Consider the following 13,532-nt stretch of genomic DNA (forward strand, 5'->3'; position numbering starts at 1 on the left):
CACACACCTGAACATCTCCATACGCTTCAAGGTACACACACACACACACACACCTGAACATCTCCATAGACTTCTGATGCATTTACAAGCAATTAATTAGACGTACTTCACCTTGACCCTGCCTTCAAAGATTTTAATTAAGGGATTACTCTATCCTTTTATGAACCTGTTTTTTTTTTTTTTTACTTTAAGTGCCTAAATAAGTAGTTAAGCGTATTGAGTAATGCTGCCTGTCCTGTCTTAAGTCGGATGGATGGATGGATGGATGGATGGATGGATGGATGGATGGATGGATGGATGGATGGATGGATGGATGGATGGATGGATGGATGGATGGATGGATGGATGGATGGATGGATGGATGGATGGGCAGATAGATAGATAGATAGATAGATAGATAGATAGATAGATAGATAGATGGGCAGATAGATAGATAGATGGGCAGATAGATAGATAGATGGGCAGATAGATAGATAGATGGGCAGATAGATAGATAGATGGGCAGATAGATAGATAGATGGGCAGATAGATAGATAGATGGGCAGATAGATAGATAGATGGGCAGATAGATGGGCAGATAGATGGGCAGATAGATGGGCAGATAGATAGATAGATGGGCAGATAGATAGATAGATGGGCAGATAGATAGATAGATGGGCAGATAGGCAGATAGATGGGCAGATAGATAGATAGATGGGCAGATAGATAGATAGGCAGATAGATGGGCAGATAGATAGATAGATGGGCAGATAGATAGATAGATGAGCAGATGGATGGGCAGATAGATAGATGGGCAGATAGATGGGCAGATAGATAGATAGATGGGCAGATAGATAGATAGATGAGCAGATGGATGGGCAGATAGATAGATAGATGGGCAGATAGATAGATAGATAGATAGATGGGCAGATAGATAGATAGATAGATAGATGGGCAGATAGATGGGCAGATAGATAGATAGATGGGCAGATGGATGGATGGATGGATGGATGGACAGATTCTTTCTCCATTGAAGTAGATACAATTTGCACAACAGCTGTGTTGTGTGTGTGTGTGTGTACTCGAGTTCATCAGGAGTCAGAACTCTTGAGCTCTGTGTTTACAGTCTAAGCATTCCTTGAAAGAGAGAGTTAGGGATTGAAAAGGAGAGAAACGGAGGTATTGTTTGGTAAACGCTCCAGCTGTCACTGCTGATAAACACACTGAATTAAACAATGACGTGCATGAGAACGGACACACACACAGATGCGGTTCTAAACCAGCCAGAGTTTGCAGAAGTCCAGTGAAGGACAGTGTGCCGTGACTGATAGAGTAGAGCGAGTTTATTACACCAGAATATTAGCCTGGATGATTATTAGCCTATTAGCCTGAATATTAGCCAGAGACATTAGCCTGGATGCCAGCCGAACTAAGCCCCGCCCACAACATTTGAGGTCGGGAAGTTTGGACTTGATCTGTTGTGGAGCAACTATGCTCGAACCAGAGCTGTTCGGACCAATCAAATTGTCAAGGCGGGCTTTATACGATGGTGGACAGATGATCAACAGTAACGCAATCATCCACGTCACCAAAGAGTGCTTGGGTTGAATTCGTTTACAACAAAGATGGCTGCCGCTGGAGAATTGAGATGTGTAGATTCCGCCATCGCGTCTGTTATAGAAGATATTGACAGCGCATTAATTTTAAAAGAGGAACAGAGAACCGCGATCAAGGCATTTGTCGATCGGAAAGATGAATGAAGAACATACGTCACTTACTCCGTTGCTCTGATTGGTTGTAGGTCTATCCAATTGAGTGCAGAGGAATTTTCCTTCCTGGTTCGGTTGAAACACACCCCATAATCACAGCCCAATGGAGCAGTATCAGACTATGATGACGTCAGGCTAATGAGACGTATCAAAAACAAAGAGAGTGTGGGCGGAGTCTCTGTGCAAGCGCACTGCACTCACAGCCAATCAGAAGAGAGTGTGGGCAGAGTCTCTCTGCAAGCGCACTGCACTCACAGCCAATCAGAAGAGAGTGTGGGCGGAGTCTCTGTGCAAGCGCACTGCACTCACAGCCAATCAGAAGAGAGTGTGGGCGGAGTCTCTCTGCAAGCGCACTGCACTCACAGCCAATCAGAAGAGAGTGTGGGCGGAGTCTCTGTGCAAGCGCACTGCACTCACAGCCAATCAGAAGAGAGTGTGGGCGGAGTCTCTCTGCAAGCGCACTGCACTCACAGCCAATCAGAAGAGAGTGTGGGCGGAGTCTCTCTGCAAATGTTGCATTATTTACATCTCATACTTTACATGTTGTCGTTCCAGCCGCGACGTCACAGAAATAAAAGCCATTTCTAAAATAATCCCCCACTGCATTAAAAGATGTGATGAAATGTATAGCTCTTTTCTTAATCTGTCGAGCATCTGTTACATGTTGATGCCGTTTCCCTGAAACCGGAGCAGAATACATTTTATCGATCACGTTGTGTCTGTAAAGCAAACAGTAAAAGAAACCGTCCTCGCAGAATCCGAGTACCTGGAAACTCATGCCTGGATTCACACAGTCGAGCATTAGCTGATATCTTCAGCGACTAACAGCTTCATTGTGTTCTGGCTGTCGGGATCATGTAGACAGACAATAATTAACCTTTAGGGCTCATTGGACCATGCAGGGAAATAATGAGATCCTGGCTCCTGTGAATGCCAGAGCACGGGCCTCGGAGGCTTTATCGCTTACAGTGAACCGGACAGTAACAGCCAATGTTTTCTACTTCACGTAACTAAATGGGATTAGGACACATTTCATGCAGGGTTTAATGTTTATTCACAAGCCTGACACAAATCTAAGCTTAATTCAATTAACCCTCTGGTACTGTTCACCCAGCGGTCAAAAAGGACTGGATTTGAGTTTTTCAATGAAATTATTGTACTATATTTTAGTTCGATAATGTTTTTTTTATTTAATATTTTGTGTTTTTAGGGGATTTTATGGTACTGAATTATATTTATGCTGTAGTTATAATCCATTACAGGTTTTAAATTGGCTTCTGGTTGTTATTTGATTCTGTAAGCGGCCCAAAAACACACAAAGCTGATGTTGTGTGAAGATGTTCATAACATCAGTGGCAGTGTAGAGGGTTCAGAACGCTTCTGTTCCTCTGATTGGCCGTCGCTGCTCATTAACATGCAATTTTCCAGCAAAACCATCTTCATTGAAGCTGAACATCTCATGATTTCTTTATTTTTATCTCAATTGTTTTTCAGCAGCCTTCCACCCACTACCGATTAAAATCCCCTTGACATGAGAAATCGAGAGCTTCCTACTTACATTTCCACTTCAGGAAATATTTTGTATTTTTAGAAGGTTTTATGGTACTAAATTATAGTTATAATCCATTTATTCACTTTTTATGCATTTATTTGCCAACTTAAACCGTCATAAATCTTGACTTTAGTTTGGTCTCTTTTTAAAGACGACACTTGGCAGATTATTGCTGAAGTGAACAAAGTTAAAAAAAAGTGAACTTTAAAAAAAGTTATAGAATGTATTGTGAAAAATGCAAAAAATACCGTTTTCATTTTCATATTTTCAAAAACATGCTTTACTCTGAAAAAAAGTCATAAATCTAAACAAGCTGTGCTCCAAATTTGAGGTTGATATCTCAAAAAATGTGCTTTCAGTAAGATTGTGTGTGGCCGCAGTACCAAACGCTTCCACTAGAGGGAATTCACTTCCCATTTTTTGACTATTTGTTTCAGGACCATTTACACTTTTAGAATCATCTCCATGATTTATTTTATTTGCCAAAATCTTTACCAAGTTTCGGACTATATGTAAAAAAAAAAAAGATGTGTTTATCTGAATGTAACCACTAAGTGTGTGTGAGATGTGGACAGTGTGTGTTGTGTTGATGTACAGTAAACTCATACGTGTGGACATGACTCAGTGTTTCTGTTGGACATCTGCAGGATCTGAACGTTTCTCTTCTCCTGAGTGAGATCAGGCTTGTTATTTTGCCAACGGTGACAGATACCAGAACCCAAATCAAAATGAAATCATCAATACAAAATGAAACCCACCCATAGATACCAAACAAGCACCAACAGACGCCTCACAAAACAGTTGTCCGATTGTTTATGAGCCTCGAGAACTGCTGAGCTCTTATCATTCCGTCATAATTACTTCTCATTAGTGTTAAATCTGTATCCAAGGCTACGTCAAATATTCCACTTCAGGGGAGACGAGAATCATCTGCACTGTTATGATAAAAATTGATAATAATGAATCTGGCAGTTCAGAAACGAAAGAGTGATTAGCCGAGTCTTTTCTATTCTTCCTTTCTTCTCTGGCTTGTGATTCGAGTGTCTTGGTGAATTTCACCAAAAACATCAGCCTCGTTTTAAATCATGAAAAGCTCAGAATCATGGCGGTTATTGCACAGATTCTGAATTATTGCATAAACGTGTCAAGTCTGAGAGGTTGTTATACAGGTTTTAAATTGGCTGCGAGTTTAATAACAGTCCAGCAACTCATTTATCAGAGCAAAAGTGACCAGAAACAAAAACACTCTGAAAATGGGTTGTTAATATTTCTAATGATCGCAGTTTATTAATGCCACACTGTGACGCTTTAATGTGTTTGAAGAAAAAGCTAAAGTTGTAGTTGTGAAAAAAAAAAAAAAAATGTTTCATATGTTTTAGTAACAAATGAAATGTTTTTTGTTTATATCTTCTGTCTAATTCTATTGATTGGAAACAGCATCTGGTATTTTTACTGCAGTGTTATTTTAGTATCATTTAGATACTATTGTTATTAGTTTTTACTAATATTTTGAATCAGTTTTATTTTTGTTTTCCATTTTGATTTTCATTTCAGTTTCATTTCATACATACATACATACATACATACACAGACACACATCTATATCTATCTATCTATCTATCTATCTATCTATCTATCTATCTCTATCTCTCGTATTTACATCACAGTTTCTTAAAGTGTCATATCTTAATCATTTTTAATAATTAAAAAAAATTATACAAATATTTATGCTTTTATATTATTATAAATATATTATTGATTATTCTTATATAATTATAATAAGTATAATATATTTTGCTAATGTTATTATAAAGTAAATTATAATAAATACAACTTTACATTTTTATAAATATTTTATACATTTATATTTAGTAATTTATTTTATAGGCCTAGTTAGTATAATCATATGAGAGTAATACTGGACGATCAATAAAACTCTGTATTTTATTTATGGCAAAAGCAGAGTTTGACAAAAATAAAATGTACCACAAATAAAATGTGTGTGCGCGTGTGTGTGTGCGCGTGTGTCTGCGTGTGTCTGCGTGTGTGTCGTCTCTCTTGGGGTCTCGGTGGGAAAAGGTGGGATGGGATCTCTATTATGAAGGTTTGTGTGTGTGTGTGTGTGTGTGTGTGTGTGTGTGTGTGTGTGTGTGTGTGTGTGTGTGTGTGTGTGTGTGTGTGTGTGTGTGTGTGAGAGAGTGCTCTAGGGAGGGAAGTGCACTCAGTAGTCGTCTCTCTTGGGGTCTCGGTGGGAAAAGGTGCAGATTGGTATCATTATTTTACACCGCTTCGAGGATCCCTTCCTCTTCTTCAGAAGGTCAGATTAATTTCATTTTTTAATTTCCTTCCCCGGCGATCCCAGAAGAGGCGTACGCTTCCGGAGCCCTGTTTGGGAAGATGTGATTAAGTCTTGCTGAAGAAAATGCGTGAAAAGAAATGTACTCTCCTATTATTACTGTCATTCAGTCTCATGTTGTTTAATAGAGTCCTCAGTCGAGAATAATATTCGGTCTTCAGTCGAGAATCATATTCGGTCTTCAGTCGAGAATCATATTCAGTCCTCAGTCAAGGCATATTCGGTCTTCAGTCGAGAATCATATTCAGTCCTCAGTCGAGAATCATATTCAGTCCTCAGTCGAGAATCATATTCAGTCCTCAGTCGAGAATCATATTCAGTCCTCAGTCGAAAATCATATTCAGTCCTCAGTCGAGAATCATATTCGGTCCTCAGTCGAGAATCATATTCGGTCCTCAGTCGAGAATCATATTCAGTCCTCAGTCGAGAATCATATTCAGTCCTCAGTCGAGAATCATATTCAGTCTTCAGTCGAGAATCATATTCAGTCCTCAGTCGAGAATCATATTCAGTCCTCAGTCGAAAATCATATTCAGTCCTCAGTCGAAAATCATATTCAGTCCTCAGTCGAGAATCATATTCGGTCCTCAGTCGAGAATCATATTCGGTCCTCAGTCGAAAATCATATTCGGTCCTCAGTCGAGAATCATATTCGGTCCTCAGTCGAGAATCATATTCGGTCCTCAGTCGAGAATCATATTCAGTCTTCAGTGGGATCATATTCAGTCTTCAGTGGGATCATATTCAGTCTTCAGTCGAGAATCATATTCAGTCCTCAGTCGAGAATCATATTCAGTCCTCAGTCGAGAATCATATTCAGTCCTCAGTCGAGAATCATATTCGGTCTTCAGTCGAGAATCATATTCAGTCCTCAGTCGAGAATCATATTCAGTCTTCAGTCGAGAATCATATTCAGTCTTCAGTCGAGAATCATATTCAGTCCTCAGTCGAGAATCATATTCGGTCTTCAGTCGAGAATCATATTCAGTCCTCAGTCGAGAATCATATTCAGTCCTCAGTCGAGAATCATATTCAGTCTTCAGTCGAGAATCATATTCAGTCCTCAGTCGAGAATCATATTCAGTCTTCAGTGGGATCATATTCAGTCTTCAGTCGAGAATCATATTCAGTCCTCAGTCGAAAATCATATTCAGTCCTCAGTGGGATCATATTCAGTCTTCAGTCGAAAATCATATTCAGTCCTCAGTGGGATCATATTCAGTCCTCAGTCGAAAATCATATTCAGTCCTCAGTGGAATCATATTCAGTCTTCAGTCGAGAATCATATTCAGTCCTCAGTGGGATCATATTCAGTCCTCAGTGGAATCATATTCGGTCCTCAGTCGAGAATCATATTCAGTCCTCAGTGGGATCATATTCGGTCCTCAGTGGGATCATATTCAGTCCTCAGTGGGATCATATTCAGTCCTCAGTGGGATCATATTCGGTCCTCAGTCGAGAATCATATTCAGTCCTCAGTGGGATCATATTTAGTCCTCAGTCGAGAATCATATTCAGTCCTCAGTCGAGAATCATATTCAGTCCTCAGTCGAGAATCATATTCAGTCCTCAGTCGAGAATCATATTCAGTCCTCAGTCGAGAATCATATTCAGTCCTCAGTGGGATCATATTTAGTCCTCAGTTGAATCATATTCAGTCCTCAGTCGAGAATCATATTCAGTCCTCAGTCGAGAATCATATTCGGTCTTCAGTCGAGAATCATATTCGGTCTTCAGTCGAGAATCATATTCGGTCTTCAGTCGAGAATCATATTCAGTCCTCAGTCGAGAATCATATTCAGTCCTCAGTCGAGAATCATATTCAGTCCTCAGTCGAGAATCATATTCAGTCTTCAGTGGGATCATATTCAGTCTTCAGTCGAAAATCATATTCAGTCCTCAGTCGAGAATCATATTCAGTCCTCAGTGGGATCATATTCAGTCCTCAGTCGAAAATCATATTCAGTCCTCAGTGGAATCATATTCAGTCCTCAGTCGAGAATCATATTCAGTCCTCAGTCGAGAATCATATTCAGTCCTCAGTCGAGAATCATATTCAGTCTTCAGTCGAGAATCATATTCAGTCTTCAGTGGGATCATATTCAGTCTTCAGTCGAGAATCATATTCAGTCCTCAGTCGAAAATCATATTCAGTCCTCAGTAGGATCATATTCAGTCTTCAGTCGAAAATCATATTCAGTCCTCAGTGGGATCATATTCAGTCTTCAGTCGAGAATCATATTCAGTCCTCAGTCGAAAATCATATTCAGTCCTCAGTGGAATCATATTCGGTCCTCAGTCGAGAATCATATTCAGTCCTCAGTGGGATCATATTCGGTCCTCAGTCGAGAATCATATTCAGTCCTCAGAGGGATCATATTCAGTCCTCAGTGGGATCATATTTAGTCCTCAGTTGGATCATATTCAGTCCTCAGTCGAGAATCATATTCAGTCCTCAGTGGGATCATATTCAGTCCTCAGTGGGATCATATTCAGTCCTCAGTCGAGAATCATATTCAGTCCTCAGTGGGATCATATTCAGTCCTCAGTGGGATCATATTCAGTCCTCAGTCGAGAATCATATTCAGTCCTCAGTCGAGAATCATATTCAGTCCTCAGTCGAGAATCATTTTCAGTCGAGAATCATATTCAGTCTTCAGTCGAGAATCATATTCAGTCCTCAGTCGAGAATCATTTTCAGTCGAGAATCATATTCAGTCTTCAGTCGAGAATCATATTCAGTCCTCAGTCGAAAATTATATTCAGTCCTCAGTCGAGAATCATATTCAGTCCTCAGTCGAGAATCATATTCAGTCCTCAGTCGAGAATCATATTCAGTCCTCAGTCGAGAATCATATTCGGTCTTCAGTCGAGAATCATATTCAGTCCTCAGTCGAGAATCATATTCAGTCCTCAGTCGAAAATCATATTCAGTCCTCAGTCGAAAATCATATTCGGTCCTCAGTCGAGAATCATATTCGGTCCTCAGTCGAGAATCATATTCAGTCCTCAGTCGAGAATCATATTCAGTCCTCAGTCGAAAATCATATTCAGTCCTCAGTCGAGAATCATATTCAGTCCTCAGTCGAGAATCATATTCAGTCCTCAGTCGAGAATCATGTTCAATCAAATCTAAATCAGAATGAGTTTTCAGCACATTAGCAACTCATTCTGACTGGAATGCAAAAGGTTTAGCATCATTAGAAAATGGGCATATATGACTCGTGCTTTTTGTTTTTTGAGTCTTCTGAAGCCAAACGTAGTGAAGTCGTTCACTTATACAGTGATATTAATATTCAAACTTTCTTATTTGCTTGAAGGGATAAAAATGAATATTCTGTCATTTACTCCCCTCCGTGTCTTTCTGAATGACTTTATTTGATCTGTGGAACACAAAAAGCTGATATTTTTGAAGAATGTAATTACTGTTTTTGTCCATATAATGAGAGTCAATGGGGTCCAAAACAACCATGGATCTCATTGACTTTCATTATTTGGACAAAAAACAATAACTTATTTTTGTGTTCTACAGAATAAAGAAAGTCATACGGAATGACTTGAGGGTTAAAATAATGAAGACACCATTTTTGTTTTTGAGTAAACTGTCCCTTTAAGAAATATGCATGAGAAAAGTTGCATGCATTAGAAGACATAACTGGGCATTTACAAAAAAATATATAAAACAGACATTAAATACAGCTAGTGCCACTGAGATAATGTGTTTTAAAGATGGTTTGTTTGTACAGTCCGTTTGATGGCGTTTGTGCTCAATGTCTCTTTCTGTTAAATTAATTCAATTAAATTATTAAATTACTTCCAGAACTGCAAATTCAGAGATAATGCACAACTGAATTACAGGGACATAGAGAAGAGATTACAATAATGCAAGTGTAAATGGCAGTGTCTATAAAGTACAGCTTTCTTTAACAATCCATTTGAGAGTAATTTTCCTTTTACCCGCAGGGAAGATCAATACTAACCATTTTTCAACTCTCCATACGAACAAAAGTATTCACAAAGAAAAGCATCGTGACAAATGTCTATCTATTGATGAGTGGAAGACATCCAACTCCCAAAAGAGTCATTTTGTTGGTTAAACAGGCATGAAGAGTCCCTTCCGGGTGTTATTTGATTCTGTAAGCGGCCCAAAAACAATGGGTTAAAAACAACCCAATTTGGACAGAACACATGTTGGGTTAAATTTACTCAGCAAATTGGGTTGTTTATTTAACCCAGCATACTGGGTTGATTCATTTTTACTATAATACTAGCTACATGAATTATTATATAATAAATTATTATTATTATTATTATATTATATATGCTAATATTATTATATTATATCACAATTAATGTTTACAAATTAACTTAAATCCTCTAAAGTGAACTAAACTAAAAAAATATATATATACTGTATACTCCACACAACCACTGGTTTGCATTATAATTCCTTTGTTTTTGATCATATTTTAAAGTATATCATATTTTATATAGTTTTGAAAACAAAATGCATACATTTAAGCTCGTTTGACAAATATTAGAAGTAAAAATGAAACATTTAGAAGTAATTAAGTGTATGGACCAGTCTCTGTTGTCCTGTTTCCACTGAAGCGCGTCGGATCTCGTGTCATGTTCAGCCGAATGCTGTGACTCCATAACCTGTCCATAAATGATCAGTGTGCAGTTCTGACAACATATTTGAACTTTCTAAGCATTTATATTCTGTATCTTTTAAAAAAAATAAAATCATAAAAGTTTATGCAAGGCAACAGGCGTTTCCGTCACATGAAAAGGCCGACGCGACACTCGTTTAGGAGACTCACATCACGCCCCTGTATGTTGCTTTGCATAAAATTAAACGATACACAGAACAATAACAAATTTATAGATACAAATTTTTCAAAATTTACAGACGACACAGAGCAATCTGCACTGCTCTCTCCTGAAGAGGTTGCAAAAAGTCAACGATAAATAACTCAACTCCTGGGTTGTTACGTCTGACCCAGGAGCTGGGGGATAAAATAACCCAAACACTGAAAAAATAACCCAAACAAACACTGATAAAATAACCCAAACAAACACTGATAAAATAACCCAAACAAACACTGATAAAATAACCCAAACAATCACTGATAAAATAACCCAAACAATCACTGATAAAATAACCCAAACAATCACTGATAAAATAACCCAAACAAACACTGATAAAATAACCCAAACAAACACTGATAAAATAACCCAAACAAACACTGATAAAATAACCCAAACAATCACTGATAAAATAACCCAAACAAACACTGATAAAATAACCCAAACAATCACTGATAAAATAACCCAAACAATCACTGATAAAATAACCCAAACAAACACTGATAAAATAACCCAAACAAACACTGATAAAATAACCCAAACAAACACTGATAAAATAACCCAAACAATCACTGATAAAATAACCCAAACAAACACTGATAAAATAACCCAAACAATCACTGATAAAATAACCCAAACAATCACTGATAAAATAACCCAAACAAACACTGATAAAATAACCCAAACAATCACTGATAAAATAACCCAAACAATCACTGATAAAATAACCCAAACAATCACTGATAAAATAACCCAAACAATCACTGATAAAATAACCCAAACAATCACTGATAAAATAACCCAAACAAACACTGATAAAATAACCCAAACAAACACTGATAAAATAACCCAAACAAACACTGATAAAATAACCCAAACAAATTGACCCAAAAGGCTCAACCCAGGATTTGGATAGAACAAAGCTGAGTGCACCAAGCTGATGTTGTGTGTAGATGTTCATGACTAACATCAGTGGCAGTGTACAGGGTTCAGAACGCTTCTGTTCCTCTGATTGGCCGTCGCTGCTCATTAACATGCAATTTTCCAGCAAAACCATCTTCATTGAAGCTGAACATCTCATGATTTCTTTATTTTTATCTCATGATGATTTGATAATTTCTTCAGCAGCCTTCCACCCACTACCGATTAAAATACCCTTGACACGAGAAATCGAGAGCTTCCTACTTACATTTCCACTTCAGTTTCCATGTTCTGTACCAGAAGTATGAGGCTAATCTTAGCTGTGGCATTTTGCTTTGCTCTTCTCCGCATCTTCCAGCGCTGCTGTGAATGCCAAGGTCACGGAGAGGTCACGATATCTCTCAAAAAAAAAAAAGAGAGGGGAGAGAGCAATGTGTTTGTGTGTATATATGTGCATGTTAGTGTTTCAAGGACGGTGAAGCTTTTGCTGCATTCTAGTAATGAAAGGTTGAGACTCCTAGATATATGGAAAAAATGTGCACACGAACATATAGATGACATGATATGTGGACAGCGTTGTCCCTGAGCAGAGAGGGAGGAGAGAGAGGGAGAGAGAGAGAGAGCTTGCAAATCACCATCAATATCAACTTCACACACACATTGATTTACTTCCAGTCTCAAGATTATCAACTAGCTTATAATAAGCATACTCTATTTTAACACGTGTTTTTATCAATCAATTCAAAATTGATAAAACGTCAGGAGAGAGAGAGAGAGAGAGAGAGAGAGAGAGAGAGAGAGAGAGAGAGAGAGAGAGAGAGAGAGAGAGAGAGAGAGAGAGAGAGCGAGAGAGAGCGAGAGAGAGAGAGAGAGAGCGAGAGAGAGAGAGAGCGAGAGAGAGAGAGAGAGCGAGAGAGAGAGAGAGAGCGAGAGAGAGAGAGCGAGAGAGAGAGAGAGAGAGAGAAATGCTACAGTACTCATGGATCTAATTCTACTCTCTTTAACTTTTTTAAATATATATAATATTATAAAAATAGTATATCCACTACTGTTTAAAATGTCAATAAGATATTTGATAAAAACTAATACTTTTATCAAGCGAGCTTTAAATTGATCAAAATTGGCTGTAAAACATTTATACTGTTCTAAAATAAATGTTGTTCTACTCATCAAAGAATCTTAACAAAATTCATCACTGTTTCCACAAAAATATGAAACAGTTTTTAACGTTGATAATAATCATAAATGTTTCTTGAGCATCAAATCATCATATTATGCTGATTTCTGAAGGATCATGTGACACTGAATTCATCTTTGATCACAGGATATAAATTTACACTTCACTATATAATCACTTAGAAAACAGCTGATTTACATTGGAATATATTTACTGTATTTTTGAGCCTTGGTGAGCAGAAGAGACTTCTTTCAAAAACATTAAGAACTCTTAGTGCATGATTATACTGTATATCTTTGCAACGGGAACAGAATTGATCAAAGATGCACGAATTTTTCCTAGTATTGTGAAAAGCACAGCACAGGTTCGCCAGTGCGACCCTTTTCTGAAACACATGTAAATACTCAAAATAATATTCTGAAAGAAAAAAAACCCTGAAAAACTGATATATGATCCAGTAAGCTGTAACAACGGTCCACTCCGGACAGATAAATCTGGGAATGATTGTCCCTGGAGGTCAGTCAGGTGCAGTCATCCGGTCCGTAAAGAGGAACAGCGTAGAATTGTCTGGATTAGAAATGAGAAATGAACCGGCTGGAGGTTTGAGTTTTCGTACATCAGTTTCCAGAGAGCAACGGTGCCATTAGAAACGCATCGGGCCGGTTCCGCTCTGTCTGCAAAACCAGCAGCTCTCCGGCTCCCCGACGCCAAGATACACACACACACACACACACACACACACACTGTCCATCAGTTTCCCAGCAATCGGCCGCGGACCAGCAGGATCAATACTGTGGCATTAAAGCTGAGGAGCCGGCCCGAGCTCAGAGGCCTGTGTATGACATATTTATATATATATATATATACAGTCAAACCAAAATGTATTCAGACACCTTCAACATTCCTCAC

General features: G+C 38.3%; 1 protein-coding gene across 2 annotated transcripts in view; it reads left to right on the forward strand.

Moving 5' to 3' along the window:
• samd12 (sterile alpha motif domain containing 12) overlaps window positions 1-13,532 on the forward strand; it is a 101,449-nt gene that overhangs the window by 37,455 nt on the left and 50,462 nt on the right. The gene's annotated exons all lie outside the window — the stretch shown is intronic.

Source organism: Rutilus rutilus (genome assembly GCF_951802725.1).
Source record: "Rutilus rutilus genome assembly, chromosome: 11".
NCBI classification, from domain to species: domain Eukaryota; kingdom Metazoa; phylum Chordata; class Actinopteri; order Cypriniformes; family Leuciscidae; genus Rutilus; species Rutilus rutilus.